A 16156-nucleotide genomic window follows, 5' to 3' on the forward strand; every position below is an offset into this window, starting at 1 on the left:
GATTTTTAGGATCTGGGCGCCCGAAATTCAAAATTTATCATGATCGACGTGGACTTTGACAGACGCGTCAAGGATAAAATTCTATCCCACTCCAAGCACTTGATGGAGACACCTATTATTCTTGATGATACATTGGCTCTTCTCCTAGCTTTACCTTCCTCTTCCACTAGACCTCATACTAAAAGAACTCCTTGTAGAAAATCAGTTACTTCTAGATCTATTACAACACCCGTTGAACAGGATTCTCTACTAGTGAGTCTCCCTTCTCCTATCCTCTCTTCACAAGCCTATGATCCTCCTCCCTCTTCTTCACCATTTACAAGTTCCCCTCATCCCTCCATCTTATTCCAACAAGGCCATGGATTTCCATCTTTGATCAATCAAACTTCTAGCTTTGCTTTGTATGAATTATTACAACTAAAGGGGGCCCTAGCTAAGTCTTGGCTGCAATCTCAAGCGCATCTGAGAAGCACCTTTACTAAGCGTGGCGATGACCACAATCATCAAACCACTGCGATAAGTTTTTTAATTTAACTTCCTTATTTTGAATGAATTACAAGTTGCCTCTAACGTCCCTAACAACGAACTCATTCAACTACTGGATAGGATGAAGTCACAAGCCGAGTTTACTGCTAACTTAGAAAAGGCTCTACAAAACACCCGTCAAATGCTACAATCCCAAAAGGAGGAAAAAAAATTTAAAAGTTACAGTTAGAAGGGCTTAATTATACATTTAGCATTGAAACGTCCCTAACAACGAACTCATTCAACTACTGGATAGGATGAAATCACAAGCCGAGTTTATTACTAACTTAGAAAAGACTCTACAAAACACTCGTCAAATGCTACAATCCCAAAGAGGAAAAAAAACTTAGAGTTACAGTTAAAAGGACTTAATTATACACTTAACATTGAAAGAGCTTTAAAAGATAAAATCCTCTCGGATGTTATTCACAAAACTACCCTGCCGAAACAATTACAACAATCACATGATTTAGGGTGAGTTAAGAGGAAGAGCACTGGCACAATAGGCACAGGACCTATTTAAATTCTCCAAAATTTTGTAAGAAGTATGCTAGATGAATTGTAGAAACTCACTCATTCAATTGATAGAGTAATCCAACAACTGAGAAAGAGGAGTTGTCTATATGAAATCCCTCCTCCCTTGTTTATAGATTATCAACGACTCAACCGAGAACTCCTAAAAGACCTTTTGAACAAATTTAAATAAACTTGGAACCATAATAAAAATTCCATCAAAATGGACCACCATACCCAACATGAATAGTAACATCACAACCAAAAGAGTTTAACAAAAACAAAGAACAAAGAAAACACTAATACAACTCATACAAATAAAGAAAAGACTCATAAGGAAACAAATGTCTTTACAACACTCCTAAGATATCTAAACAATGTGTCATGCGTCCATCCCGCCTCCTCGTCTACTCCGTTCGCATGCCTTCCTTCATATCATGAGAAATATCTCCCTCAACTGTAACATAAACATCATAAATCTACAAACCCAGCAAATACAATCCAATATTAAAAATATGACATCCATGAAATAACGAGAACAGTAACTAGTACGCATAGAATCTAAACTCAATGACAAAATAAAGAAGGAAAATACGATGTATAAAAAAACCTATATAACTAATAAGAGTGGATGTGTCACAATGTTATAACCAATCATTCAATCCATAATCATGACCCTAGAGGTACCTCCTTGAAAAACATACAATTATATAATCAAAGTCAACATAAATTACATTATCAATCAATCAATCATATTTATTCGGACCCTCCTCGAAACTCATCCCGAAACACCTATTCTATATTGTCACCACATATGCTCATATCCATCCAATTAACCACAAAAAAAAACATAACCAATACACATTATACTTGTATCCATAACACATTATATTCATTTTATAAATATGCCTACCTTGAAAGAAGATAGAAACATGCATATACAAAGTAAGAACCATATCTAACTCGAAAGAACCCAAATCACCATTGAATCAACCTGCACGCAATCCACACACTAAAACCACAACTAATCAAATAAGCAGAAAATCTAAAATACCAAAATCATCAATCATGAGGAGATTAACACACCCTTTAATTCTAGCAACTCTCTAACTCAAATCCAAGATAAAACAGACACCACTCAATTCAAATTAACTAAAACATATTGAAAACATCGACAAGTAAACATAGTATCAAAAAATATGAATCTTTGTTATAACAAACTAGAACACATCAAAGGTGTTACTAACTATTAAATATGTCCAATACCTCATCCAACATGAAAGAGATAAGTACAACTTTATACTCGAATCGAAATTACTCAAATTCTATCTTAACAGTTCACTATCAAATCTATCTAGTAGTGTTCCAAATCTATAACAATAGGCAAGAACACATCAAAATTCAAATCACATTCTACCATTTGGAACTAGAAGCTTGGAACAAATCCCCAATCCACTCACCATCTGTTACATCATCCTCTATTATAACAAGAAGAAACAAGTATCAAGTCATGATAAGGAAATCATCAATCAAAATCCCAATTTTCCTAAATCTGTCTAGTATGGTTCACATCCTATTACATCCAAAATTTGTTCGACATAGCAGAAACAATTATGAGAATCAAGAAATGCATTTAATGCAGGTCAACACACCAACAACATGGCCAAAGATCCGAACACAATAAAGAAAGTAATAGCATCATCAATCAAAGCCTAATTTACAAAACTCTGCTCGAACTTTCGAAAGCAACAAGGAGAAGCAAAATTTCACCATCCAAAGCTTAAATTACCAAACAAATATTTGTCCAGAAATTTTAGAAACAATAAGAAGCAAAAGCATCATCAATCAAGAATAAATCCACCAACAATCTGTCCAAAACTTTCAAGAGCAATGGGAAGGTTCAAAACATCGTCAAATCCAACAAAATCCATCAAAATCTTGATCTAGAATCCCAAACTACTTGAAAAAATCCGAACAAAACCCTATACTATCTTAAATGCCTAAAATCCCAGCAAAAAATTCAAAAAACATCACAAGCCGGAGCAAGAACATCTCGAAAAGCGATTAAACCTCAACACAATCATCAAATCAAACATCACACATAAACATATCGTTTAATATCCCAAAATTAATTGTTTTAAATTAAAAGAAAATTTGGTAAGGTAAATTATAAATTTTGTATGGCTTGGATGAGTATAAAATAAATACATCAGGTTATTAGGTACCAAAAATATGGATAAAGGTGTAAATGATAAAAATCTAATCTAATTAGATTATTTTAAGGAAAAAAATAAATATGATTTCATGGATAATTTATAGGAATTAAGTTGATATGAATTTAGGGAGGTTACTGAAATTTTTAGGGAATTATTTTAGATTTTAAGGAATATAATTGGATATAAGAAAGCCTGTTTAGAAATATTTCATTTAAGTTAGAAATTGATTGAGCTCAATTTCTTAGGATTAGGATTTAAATGACCTAGGCTATATAAACCCAATCTTGCCCGATTCTCACACACCCTCCCTCAAATTCGTTGATTCTTCACGGTGCCTTCCCAAAATCGCCGCTCCCTTTCTCCTCTCCGCCTCTTAGCCGACGGAACTCTGGGCGGTGCTCTGAGACTCGGCCAGAAGCCATCTCACGCGGTGATTCTCCTCCGAGGATGGCGCGATCGGACGCGGAAACTTGTAACCATCTTCTCAGCGATTCTGCCATGGTGCGAAGGCTTCGGAGGTGGCACGAGGAAGGGGAAAACAAGGGAAAGGCAAGTATATCTAATTATGTTGGCACGGGATCCCTAAGGTATAGGAGGTGAGCTCCGGTTGATTGTAAGGGTCGTGACAGTGATGTTTTGATTTTAACCAAGGAATTCGTGTTTCCTTCTTATGCGGAGAATGCTTGTGTCGGGTTAATATGTGAGATTTGCTGACGTTTTGGATGATTTCTTTGATTTAGAGTGGTGAATCGGTTTGGAATTTGTACTCTAATTTTCCTCGGTGATGTTTTGATTCGTATCGAAGGTTCGTTGAAGTGCTGTGGAATCGCCTGATTTCTAGATTTCGTGTTTGGTAAGTGTATTTTTGTGGTTGATGGGCTCGATTTCTACTGGAACGTTCTTAATTTGTATCTTGAAATGTTTGGTTGATTGTGAACGAGTTTTGATTGGATTTCTACCGCGTTGTTGCTGATGTGGGTGTTTTGCAATATACTTGTTCGATGAAATGCTTGGCAGAGTTGCTAGTTGACGGAAGGAGTTGTGATTTGGATTTTGTGAAGCTCTAGCATGTTGGTTCCTGCGATAACTTCGAGTTGATTTTCATGGATGATTCTGTTCGTCGATAACATGTCATTTGCGGCTCTTTGGGTTGCAACGCTAAGATGGATTGGTTTCGGCTAGCAGTTCTTTGTGGAGGTATTCGATTTCTGTCGTGATCTGTTTTGGCAAATGAACACCTAGATGGGAACAGACTTGGATTTTCGGTTTTGGTTCTAACGGGTTTGGTTCTCATTTATGCAAGATTTTAGGGCATTTATGATGATCGGTATGCTATGGTTATGTATGGTTCTTGGCGGTGAATAGACCCTTGACTGCTTCTATGCTAATGTTTATGCATAAATCATGTACTGTAGGTTGTAAATTGATTTCAAAACAGTTTTATTCTTAAGGGACGATTTGGACTCCTTCTGTTATGATAAGGTGATTTTTGATACTCGGTTTCTTTTAAGAATTTATCCTGTTCTTGGTTATGGAACTGTTACAGAATAAAACTGAATTCAACGGAACTGTACAGAATGGAACTGATGACTGTGATTGAATTGAATTGTTAGTTCATAATCTATAGAATAATGCAAACGTTGATGGATGGCTTGAGTAGTTGATTTAATATTTCTTTATTAGACTCATAGCTTTGGAGTTAGTATGTAAATATATTTGGTAGGGTGCTTTATGTTAAAAGTAAGTTATGCTTCTTTATATAACTAATTGGATGAGTATGAGCATATGTGGTGATAGTACGGGATGGGTGACCCGAGATGAGCTCCGGGGAGGGCCCATCCAAACTTGACTGATATGGTTAGCTTCGGCTATATGACTGGATGCATGTTCTCTACGAGGTACCTCTAGGTTCATGGGACTGTTGACTGGCTCTAATTGTGGTTACCGGATATGTGACATATTCATTCTAGTATCACTGGTACAAGTTTATCTTTCTTATATTGTAATTAGGATATGTTCTGTTTCTCTATTTGACTTTTAGAAGCTATCTCTACTACTTTATGGATGTCTTGTAATACATGATGAATTTTACTTGCTGGGCTGTAGACTCATGATGCCTACATTACAGGTGAGGATGTGTCTCCGGATACGATGGATGACCTACGGACAGAGTAGACGAGAAGGCGAGATGGACATATGATACTGTCCGATGTCCGGGAGTGTAGAGCATACTGGGGTTACCGCAAGAGATTTTGTTTCTTTATCTTTTGGGTGGAGTATGTTGAGGAGTTATTTGTTCTTACTAATAAACATATGTTGATACAGTCATGTCCATTGGTTATGATAGTATCCTTAAAGGTTTTGAATGATGATCATTTAATTAGAAGTTGATGAGAGAGATTTCCAAAAAAAAATTGGGGATGTTTCATATCGCCTCCTCCTAGGTACCTATCCCTTATCTCACAGATCCCATACCACCATAGAAGAATGTACTTGTCTTTCTCCTCCTTGTTCTGCCATTGGGAGCCCTCGGCCACTCGTTGACGTGCTGCTAGTGCAGTGGTCAACTGATAAAAGCCCTCAACTAATAACTATGATAATAGTTAGAATTTTTACATAAGTCGTAGGTGTGTCAAAAAAGAACCCGACCCGACGACCCAACTCGAGTCGACCCGAAAAAAAATCAGATTCGGGTTGGGCATTTTCGAATTCGGGTTGGAAGGTTGCAGAGTAAAAAAGTTTCGGGTTGGGTCGGGTCGAGTTCGGATTGACCCGGGTTGACTTAAATATAGGGTTTTGTGGATTTATTTGGGGTTAAATTAAATTTTATTTTAAAAATTTAGATGTTTTTATATATATTAATATCATGTTTGTATGATAATGTTGGAGTATTGAGATAAAAGTGAAAAATTATAGGAAAAAAAGCCCAAAAAAATCATTTTGAATGGGATTTTTGGGTTGTATGGGTCGGGTTAGGATTGATCGGGTTGGTCGGGTTCGAGGTGAGGTGTTTTGGGTTGAACTCGGGTTCGGGTCGGGTTCGGGTTGAGTTAAAAAAAAAAAAATGTTGAGAATATAAGGTTCAACAAGACCATACCGAAAATCACATAGATTTGTGATTAACAAGTTAAAGCCTACTTGATGAATGTAGCATGTAGGTACAGCTCAACTTTGTGCATTCTATATGATTCAGAGTTTTAATCCTATTAGGAATTGTTACTAATCAATTCCTTATTCTAACAGTGAGGGTTGTTGGATTTGAATAAAATAATCAGAATTATAAAAGACCTTTATTAAATATATTCCATAAATACTGAAACTCTGTTTTAAATTTTAGATGGCAAACAGAAGTACCTTATCACTACGAAGCATTATCGAGAAAGAGAATATCCTCCTCGGTTCCAACTACCTAAATTGATATAGGAAATTGAAAATTGTCTTAAGATACGAGAGAAAAATTTACGTGCTCGAAGATGAACCACTAAAATCACCTACACCCAATACTTCTGAGGAAGATCAATCATATTATTCTTAGTATATAGAAGATGCACTGGATGTGCAATGTATCATGTTGTCTTCTATGTCTCTCGAGTTACAGAGACATCATGAGAACATGAGTGCTAGGGAGATTGATCAGCACTTGCATAAGCTCTTCCAAGAGAGTGCGAGAGTAGAGAGGTATAAAACCTCTCGAGCACTATTTCGTACAATGCTAGAGGAAGGAATCCAAGTTGAGTCTCATGTACTCAAGATAATCAGATACATAGAGAGACTCGAGAGCTTAGGTTCCAAGTTATGTAGACTCAATAAGTCTATTTATGGAGTAAAACAAGCATCTCGGTGTGTCCAAGAACACATGAAAAAAGAAGTAGAATGGACAAGATACCTTATGTTTCGACTATAGGATTCATAATGTATGCTATGATATGCATTAAACATGATGAGTAAATATCAATCAAATTATGAAGAGAGTCATTGAACTGCGATAAATACTATACTCAAGTATCTTAGAAGAACAAAGAGAATGTTCTTAATATTTTTGGAGAAGACAAGGAAATAGTCGTCAGAGGATATACTGACGCAAGTTTTCAAACAGATCAGGATGATCTAAAATCACTACAAGGATGTGTTTTGTCTAAATGGTGGAGTTATTTGTTGGAGGAGTTCCAAGCAAGAGACAGTTGCAGATTCAACAACTGAATCCGAGTACATAACAACTTCAGAGATAGCAAAGGAAGTTGTGTGGATCAAGAACTTCATAGCGGAGCTTGAAGTGGTTCCTAACATTGTTGATCCAATTGTACTATATTGTGAAAATAATACAACCATAGCACAAGCAAAGGAGCCAAGGTCTCAATAACAATCCAAACATGTACTAAGAAAGTATCCTCTCCTTAGAGAGACTGATAAAAAAGGTGATGTGTTGGTTAGCAAAGTAGATACCAGCGAGAATATCGCAAATCCATTCACAAAGGTCTTACCTCTACAGAAACATGAGACCCATATGAGGAGCGTAAGACTGAGTCCGTAGTGTTTGGCAATAGTGCAAATAGAAGATTGTTAGTGTATGCACTTGTGTGTCAAGAGTCAAGACACTCTTTATGTATTTTGTGAATAATTATTTAATAAAAATAAGTAATTATTATTAATTATTTACTTTTATGTACATATATAGTTAATGATAAAATCTCACAAATTAATAGGTATATTAATCTTAAAATAGTCCTTGATCAGACAGATATTTAGACGGGACATGAATATCTAAATCAACACTGAGTATGACTAGGTCGAGATAGACCGAGAGATGGATATCCAAATTGTACTTGAGAGTGCCTTGAGTTTAGAAATACACTAAACACAACTCGCTCAAAAATAAATTATATATTAAGCATCATTAGTTATTCCTCTTATGAATAAGTATAACTGATCTTTTGACTTGAGACTTTTATTTATTCTATGCGTGGAGTTATGTGCTCCGCCGAAGAAGTAGAAGAACAATAACAATAGTAATGTGGATGTAGCTCCGCCGAAGCTTGGACCTCTTTATATAGGACTCCTACAGCGCGCGTACACGCTTCCCAATGCATGCACACTTCTCATATCTTTCCATGGGGAAGGTTCCGTCGTACGATCCTCTACCTGCTCATGCCGCGAACCATATCGTTTGTCGATAGCTCTGGTTTCCAAAAGGATATAGTCGAATCCTCCTTTTGCCTGTTACTGAACAGAGCAAGAGAGTCGCTCGACCAACCTTCCACTGTCCGAGCTACGCTACAATGCTGAGCGAGAAGCCTGGTATGAGTATAATCTGCTCAGTCGTGACTCCACTTCGCCGATTCTGATTTGATGTAAGTCAAAGGGAGCTGACCGCTCGACGTGTGCATCGCCAATACTTGGCTCTTAAGAGCATCAAAAGTTAGATGCATGGCCGAGCTATGATAATATCGGACCGAAGATTCTTTATATCGATCGAGCAAGTGGGTTGCCCAACCAATCGACGATATAGGAGAGTGGACTTTGACTTTGACCCCCACCATGGCATTGATCCTCCACGGAGTGGAGGTTAGTAAATCTTATAACTATTTAATGCTTGTCAAGCTTTCGAGCCTTAAACTTATTTTAGATAATAGCACCAATGCTTCAGGAAGATGACCCGTTGCATCAGTTATAGGCATTAGCTTCCTATTGATGACACATGTGTACCTAACATGATATATGTACCTCTTTTACTATACCCACCGCTTCACTTAATCATCCAACAGCTCGCAGTTGATATCGAGCGAGTCTAGAAATACTTAACTAGACGGATCCAGAGATAATTAACCTTATATATACCTGTTAATATACAATCGGGCTTCATCGAATCTCTGTGAACACCCTCATCCTTCAACTTGACTGCTATAGGCCATTCCTGAGAACCTAACAGCTCCAACATGACCTCAAAACCTCAAGAGATGTCCCAATCCTAATTCAAAAAGATACGTGACCAAGCTATGATTTTTGCTGTGAAAGATTCATTCTACTTTCACATAAGATACTAGTGTTTGTTGAGTTAGAAGCTTACAGCTAGCTTCTTGACCCTCATAGTGTGGCACTTGTAAGATGCTACTGGTTCTAAGGGAGCTTCCGCAGACCTACTGCTTGAATGAGATAAACTGAAAATTCTTACCTGATATTTAGTGGAAGTCCATACAATCAGCTTAAACTAAAAATTTAGTCCCTAAAAAGGAAAGAAAAATTTGTTCCCAACTGTACTTTAAGCAATACCTCAGCATCACCTGCACCTGATACAACTAGGTCATCAGATGTGTCTGGAACAAACTTTGTAGAAAATATATTTGCATTGTGACCTGTTTCAATACTATGTAATAGCCCCTGTCATTGTAACTCCATATATTGATCTGCAGGAGTAAATTAAAGTTGAATATAAAAAACAAAAGTAGGTAGTCGTCAAAAACAAACTTATTTGTTAAACTAAATAATGCAGATCAGCTAAGAGTTAAAAGCAAGATGTGCTTCAGTTCTTTAATCTCCATAGCATCGGCCACCTACCGCAAGTCAATAGGCCTAAACTCACCTTTGGCGTTCCATGCAATGGCATTGACACAACCCTGATGGCCCTGAAAACAGCCACAACTAAGGTAAATTTAAAGGTAAAAGAAATAATGCAAGCAGAAAAAACTAGATAAAAGATGCAAGGAAAAGAAAAACATTGATGATCAATCATGGATACCTTGGCATCCAAAACATGGTACAGAATTTAGTAGATCAAATCCCCAAGGCATAATCACATATTCAGTTCCCTGTTTGCTGATAAAATCCCATGCAAGATCCTTCTGCAAAAGTCCCTATCATGCTTGTTGCGGGAAAGTGGGACCGGGAAATTGTTCCTGTCATCGACACATAGGAAACACGCTCTTAATGTCCAACTATGTAATTTTATTATCCTCACAAGTTTTCATTGGTTATAGTCTTATGATGCATATATAATCATCCATAATCAAGCAATTTTTGTATATTTCGAGAATATGATAAAATGGTGTATTATCTCAGCAAGCACATCTATAGAATAAATTGCATCCATGAAACTGAGTGAGTCGTCAACACAACATGGAGATCAGGTGTTTCAATAGAGATAGGCTTAACCATGACTTCTTGGAGGGCATTCTGTTTAGCTTCATAATTAACAACACCGACATTCAACATGAACTGTCTTGAAATTTGTGGGTGAGAATGCATATTCGTTAAACACACGTTCTGATATGTTTACTAGAATCACACATAGTAATTGCATTTTTGGAATATGAGTTGTTGTAAGCATCATGATTAGCATTTTGCTCAGGGACTCTGCATAACACTAGGCCAAGAAGAATACAGTTCCTAAAAAATCTTCTTTCGTGCATGTGAAATAAAGTAATATGAGTTGTTGTAAGCATCATGATTAGCATTTTGCTCAGGGACTCTGCATAACACTAGGCCAAGAAGAATACAGTTCCTAAAAAATCTTCTTTCGTGCATGTGCAATAGAGTAATTTGGTAGATAAATTACAGTCACAGTAGGGATAAAATGGGAGAAGTATAAATATCTCACAATAGTGTGAGGCAAATAAAGGGAATGAAGAAGCATATTGGCATGCAAACTTCTAAAGAAAGACCGTAGGACCATAAAATCAAGCCAGATTATTGGTATAGACTGTCTAAAATCATAAAACCCACAAAGCCAGATTATTTGTGAAGACGATATTGTGAAAGGTAAGCAAAGGGACCATCGTGGCAGGGCAGACTAACAATAAGTGAAAATTCAAGAATCTCGTCTAGGTCATCATCCTGCTTGTGTGGTAGACTTACAACAACGGCAGCATTCAGCGCTTCCTGCAGCTTGGACTCGGCGGAAAAACCCAGGGCGGTCTGTTTCCCCATCTTCCCCCTTCCCACAAAGGAGCACTGGCGCTCCACGGACACCAAAATCCTCCTGGCACGCCACGCATCTGTGCTCTTGTTAACTGCAGGCAAGCCGCTTCCCAGATGAGAGAGCCCTAGAGCCGGTGGCATCGGCACCCGGCATGGAGGACCCTATGTATCTCTGGCCTCGCAGGCCGTTTCATCACCACCATCATCTGAACCGGCATAAAATCCCCCTCATCGTCAAGAAGGAAGGATCGCTGCGACTGCGACTTCTCTCGATGGCCTCCCAAAATCCAGGGCATGGTGTGAACCGCGAAGTGTCTTATCAACGAGAGCTAGGGTTTGGGTGTGGGGGTGGGCGGGCGGGGCGAGGCGTGTTTCTTTTCCCGCCATCTGCAGAGACACAGAAGACATCTGATGGAGATCAGTCGGTAAGAATTTGGGGAGCTATTCCCGCGCGGGGTTAGCCTGATCCAATCTAAACGGACGGTGGATTTGACGAGGAAGAATCATTATGGTGCGCCGCGAGACAAACTAGATTTGGGCATGGCAAGCTGGCGAGCAAACAGTGTGAAGATAAGTTCCCTTCTTACTAAGGTGGAACTCGGAGACATCTGATCCCAACAGAGAGTGAGATGTTATTTTTCACACGTGTCGATGTCTTGCTCTTGTCTCTTTCCATTTGTCACTTTTGACTTTTAATTCTGAGAGTGAGATCGAGCAAGAGAACATGGGAGAAAGATCGAGGAAATTAATTAATTAAATTAACTTAATTAATCAAATTAAAGCCATTAGTTTGATTTAATTAACCTACTCTATTTAAACAAATTAATTTAATTAATCAAATTATTCCAAGCAATTCAAGTAACTTATTCTATTTAATCATAATAACTTTTGACTCGGAACTCGGAATCAAGATCTGTCAGCTGTGCGACATGGGAAATTCAAAGATCTACACGCCCGTCAAATTTCAAGCCAAAATACCAAGGTTCGGGCACGTTTCGGAGCAGATTTCAAATTTCGGTTTGCTAACTATATGAGTCGGAAAACCTCTTTCAAATGGACATAACTTTTGACTGGGGATGAATTATGGGGCACCCCAATATATCAAATCGAAGAGAATTACAAGATCTACAAGTGTCGTGTAGGGCGGAAGGTGTAAAAAAAAAGTTGAACGGGGCAAAAAGGGGTTACGGTGATTTTGAAAACTTTGAAAGGTCATAACTTTTGACTCAGAAATCGAAACGAGGCACGGTCAGTTGCTACGGTTGCAGAATTTAGAGATCTATATTTGTTACAGGGGGCTTTAGCCCACCGTAATGGCCAATTTTTTTGTCCAAAAAATATCGTTTAGGCCCTTTTCCAGGCCCCGGAAAATTTTTTTACCCCCCCTATTGATAACTTTTGCCTCGGAACTCAGAATCAATTTCCATTTCAGCACAAGCATTCAGAATTCAATGATCTATATGGCCGTCAAATTATATTAAAATTATTTCCAAAGCTCATAACTTTTGATTCGGATCTCTGAATCAGGATCCGTGTATTATGGCACATGCAGAATTCAAAGACCTATATACATATCAAATTTCAGCCCAAAATTCCATCGTTTAGACTTGTTTCGCGAAGAGAGAGTGTGTTTTTCTGTGAAAGAGAAGATGGGAGGGAGAGAGGAGAGAGGAGGGAGGTGTGAAAGAGGAGAGAGGAGAAAGGGAGGGAGTGACTTTTAGCTCGAATGCAAATATGCAAATATCGGGGCCAAATTCAAATGTTAATTTAAGCCTCTTTCAAAACATTTATATTCATGTTTAAGGGTGTCTCCAAAATGGAGATGCTCTAATATACGAGAGAAAGTAGTTAGATGCATCTTGAATTGGAGATGCTCTAACATGAGAGAAAGTAGTTAGATAAATCTTGAATTGGAGATGCTCTAATATACAAGAGAAAGTAGTTACATGCATCTTGAATTGGAGATGCTCTAACATGAGAGAGGGGAGTGAACTCACTAATTCAATTCAATTAAAGTAGTTAACATACTCAATCTAAGTAAACTCATTAATAAAAATTTACCTAACTCATTATTTAGATTGTAGTTATCTAATTAACCAATTGAATTTAATTCATCTAATATATTCAATTTTATTTATCCAATTATAATAATTTATTTAAACTCTTTGATTAGATTTAAATAATCTGATTAACCTACTTAATCTTAAGAAATTCATTAATTATAGTGCATGAAATTAAATAGATTTAATTGATCGTATTAAACTCATTGATTACATTTATTTAATCCTATTAATCGAATTTAAATAATATATTTAATTATATTAAGATTATCTAATATACCGATTTAACCTATTAAATGTAATTAAACTCATTACTTAGATATTAGATTTTATTATTCAAAAAATTAATTTAATTAATTTAATTAATTCAATAGGATAATCTACTTGATTCATTTTAATTGATCTTATTCTCCTAAGTAATATAATTTATTAACATATTTAAATTAATTAATCTATTTAAACTAAATAATTAGACTTATTTCATCTAACAATCTACTTAAGATGAAAACATCAAAATGGACTCATGTATCAAAATGGAATCATTTGATGATTGTATTTTGGATTTGTTGTATCATATTCTATATATAAATAAAGGCATTTGATTTTTAGTTATTATACTTAATTGTATTGGTGTCAAAAAATAAACTAAATATAATAACGTCCTTTAGTAGAAGGTTCTTACCTATATCAATCGATTGGTTGAATCGATAGTGATGATATAGGAAACACTACTCTTAATCATTCCTAGTCGAGTAATAACATTCAGGGACAATGTTAATGCAATAGGACTAGCATGTAGGTCAACTCGATGACTTGATCTCACAAGTCATGGATATAGAGATATCAAGTTAACACATGAGTATGCATTAGAGAATGTATACTGAATGACCCGCCATGAGAAAGTATCATGGATCGTTATATAAGTGTCATATACTTTCTCATGTGGCTATTAGTATGACTACTAGTCCTTAGACCTGAAGTCACCATGGTTCCCTACATAAGGAGTTATGTACTTTGGTTTCATCAAACGTCACCCGTAACTGAGTGGACTATGAAGGCGATTACTGGGTATGTAACAAATTATGTGGAGGAATGTGAGTGATGTAGATGTGATCTATCCCTCCTATATGACGGGAGAGACATCGGTATTCTTTATAGAGTGAGACCTCGAAGTGCATGGTCATACCCAAAATGAGTCAATATAAGATATTGAGCTCATTTGATTTAGTGAGTCTACTTAAAGTTCAAGATTTAGATTGATCAGAGGATGACACGGCCTATGTCTCACATTGATCAATCTAGATGTCTATGATAGAAGGGCATTTGTCATATATTATGAGAAGTCACAATTAATAGTCGCAAGGTGATGTTGGATCTCAACATTTCTTGTAACTTGGGTAGCAATGATGTATTACTAGATGCCGCTCATTGCTTATGTTTTTAAAGGAGTTTAGAAACATTGCCAACGTTACAAGAACCTATTGGGTCACACAAAAAAAAATAAGTGGATGGAGATTAGGTTCATATGATGAACTAATTGGATTAGGTTCATATGATGCACCAAAGATTGGATTCAGATTAATTCAAATTAAACTTATTGAGTTAGACTCAATTAGATTCAATTGTTTAATGAGTCTAATTTAAATTTGATTAATTGAGTCAATTTATATTAATAAATTGAGATTCATTAAATTAAAATTGACTTAAATCAAAAGTTGGATTTAACTCAACAAGGAAGAGAATTGGTCAATTTTGACTTGACCCAAATGGAAGTTGAAACATCAAGAGGAGTGTATGAGATTCCTTTTACTTTCTCTCATTTCTCCCTTTTAAATCCTACCCGAGAGCCCTAGAAAGTGCTAGTACACTTGTGGTGCTCTCTTCTACATCCTTGTGTGTTAGAGAACACATCTTATTCGTGTGGATACTTCTAGAGAATTGTCTACGTTGACAATCTCGAGATCCGGCGTACCATGGACAAGCGGGACTCGCGAAGGGCACGCATCGAAGGTATAAAATCTTTTTATGTAGATCTAGGAGTAGATCTAGTTTGAAATTTATATTCGTAAGTTTTCGAAAATTTTTCTTTGCACGGATCCGTTGGGTTTGGAGCTTTTTGGGTTTTCGCGATGCGAAGTTTTCACAATCCGAAAATCCCAACAACGATAAAATTATTATTTAAGTTTAAATTTTAAAAATAATCTTTTGCAAAAAATAAATTAAAACTATGCAAAAATGTACAATTCATTCCATAATACCTCGCATGCTGACTGTATATCCTCATTTACTGAAGTCTATATCATTCCATACTTTCTATTACTATCAAAATTATCAAAATCTCCACTTTAGTATGTCATGTCTTATACTCATTATACTCATTTAATCTATATAACTTATATAAAGTAATTAATCTATTAAAACTAATAAATTAGATTTAATTAATATAATTAACCAAAATTAATATAATTAATCAATTTAATCTAATTTAGCTTATCTTACAAAGGAATTGAGAGAGTCGGCATATGAGAGGGAGAGGGAGAGGGAGAATCCTTGATAGGGAGATGTAAAAAGTGGAATCGTCATCTTAGCGGTTCCTTAGGTCTGACCCCACATATATCCAAAGTAGATAAATCATGATTAAGCTAGGCGGGAGAGGTGACTGGGGCTTAAGTGAAATTTAAGCACAACAGATCGAGATTTTACGCTCGTGTGTAGCTGACGATCCTCGACCCTACGACCTTCGATGCAAGCATTCAAACATCCTACTAGCTGATCCAGTCCGTAAGGACGAGTCCTTGATAGGGAGAGATAAGATGCAGACAGCCGATTAGAGAGAGAGAGTCTTAGCAAGAGAGGAGGCGGTGAGAGAGAGAGAGAGTGTGTCAGCACAAGAAAAACTATGGGTGAGATAGAGAGTGGCGGTGAGAGAGA

The 16156-nt window shown here is 36.7% G+C and overlaps 1 long non-coding RNA gene across 5 annotated transcripts; it reads right to left on the reverse strand.

Annotated features, from left to right (window-relative positions):
* Positions 1-1228: 1228 nt before the first annotated feature.
* LOC122027900 lies at positions 1229-11499 on the reverse strand. Of its 5 annotated transcripts, XR_006124568.1 has the most exons (6): positions 11103-11499; positions 9988-10144; positions 9522-9874; positions 9319-9423; positions 9090-9219; positions 1229-1495 (listed from the first exon to the last, which is right to left on the reverse strand). It is a non-coding gene; the product is annotated as an uncharacterized LOC122027900 (long non-coding RNA). The 5 variants fall into 5 exon arrangements; XR_006124565.1 differs by lacking the exons at positions 9090-9219; positions 9319-9423 and having other exon boundaries at positions 9522-9655; positions 9832-9874; XR_006124567.1 differs by lacking the exons at positions 9090-9219; positions 9319-9423 and adding an exon at positions 2456-2516.
* Between the last annotated feature and the right edge of the window lie 4657 nt (positions 11500-16156).

This window comes from Zingiber officinale, chromosome 10A, assembly GCF_018446385.1.
Source record: "Zingiber officinale cultivar Zhangliang chromosome 10A, Zo_v1.1, whole genome shotgun sequence".
Lineage (NCBI taxonomy): Eukaryota > Viridiplantae > Streptophyta > Magnoliopsida > Zingiberales > Zingiberaceae > Zingiber > Zingiber officinale.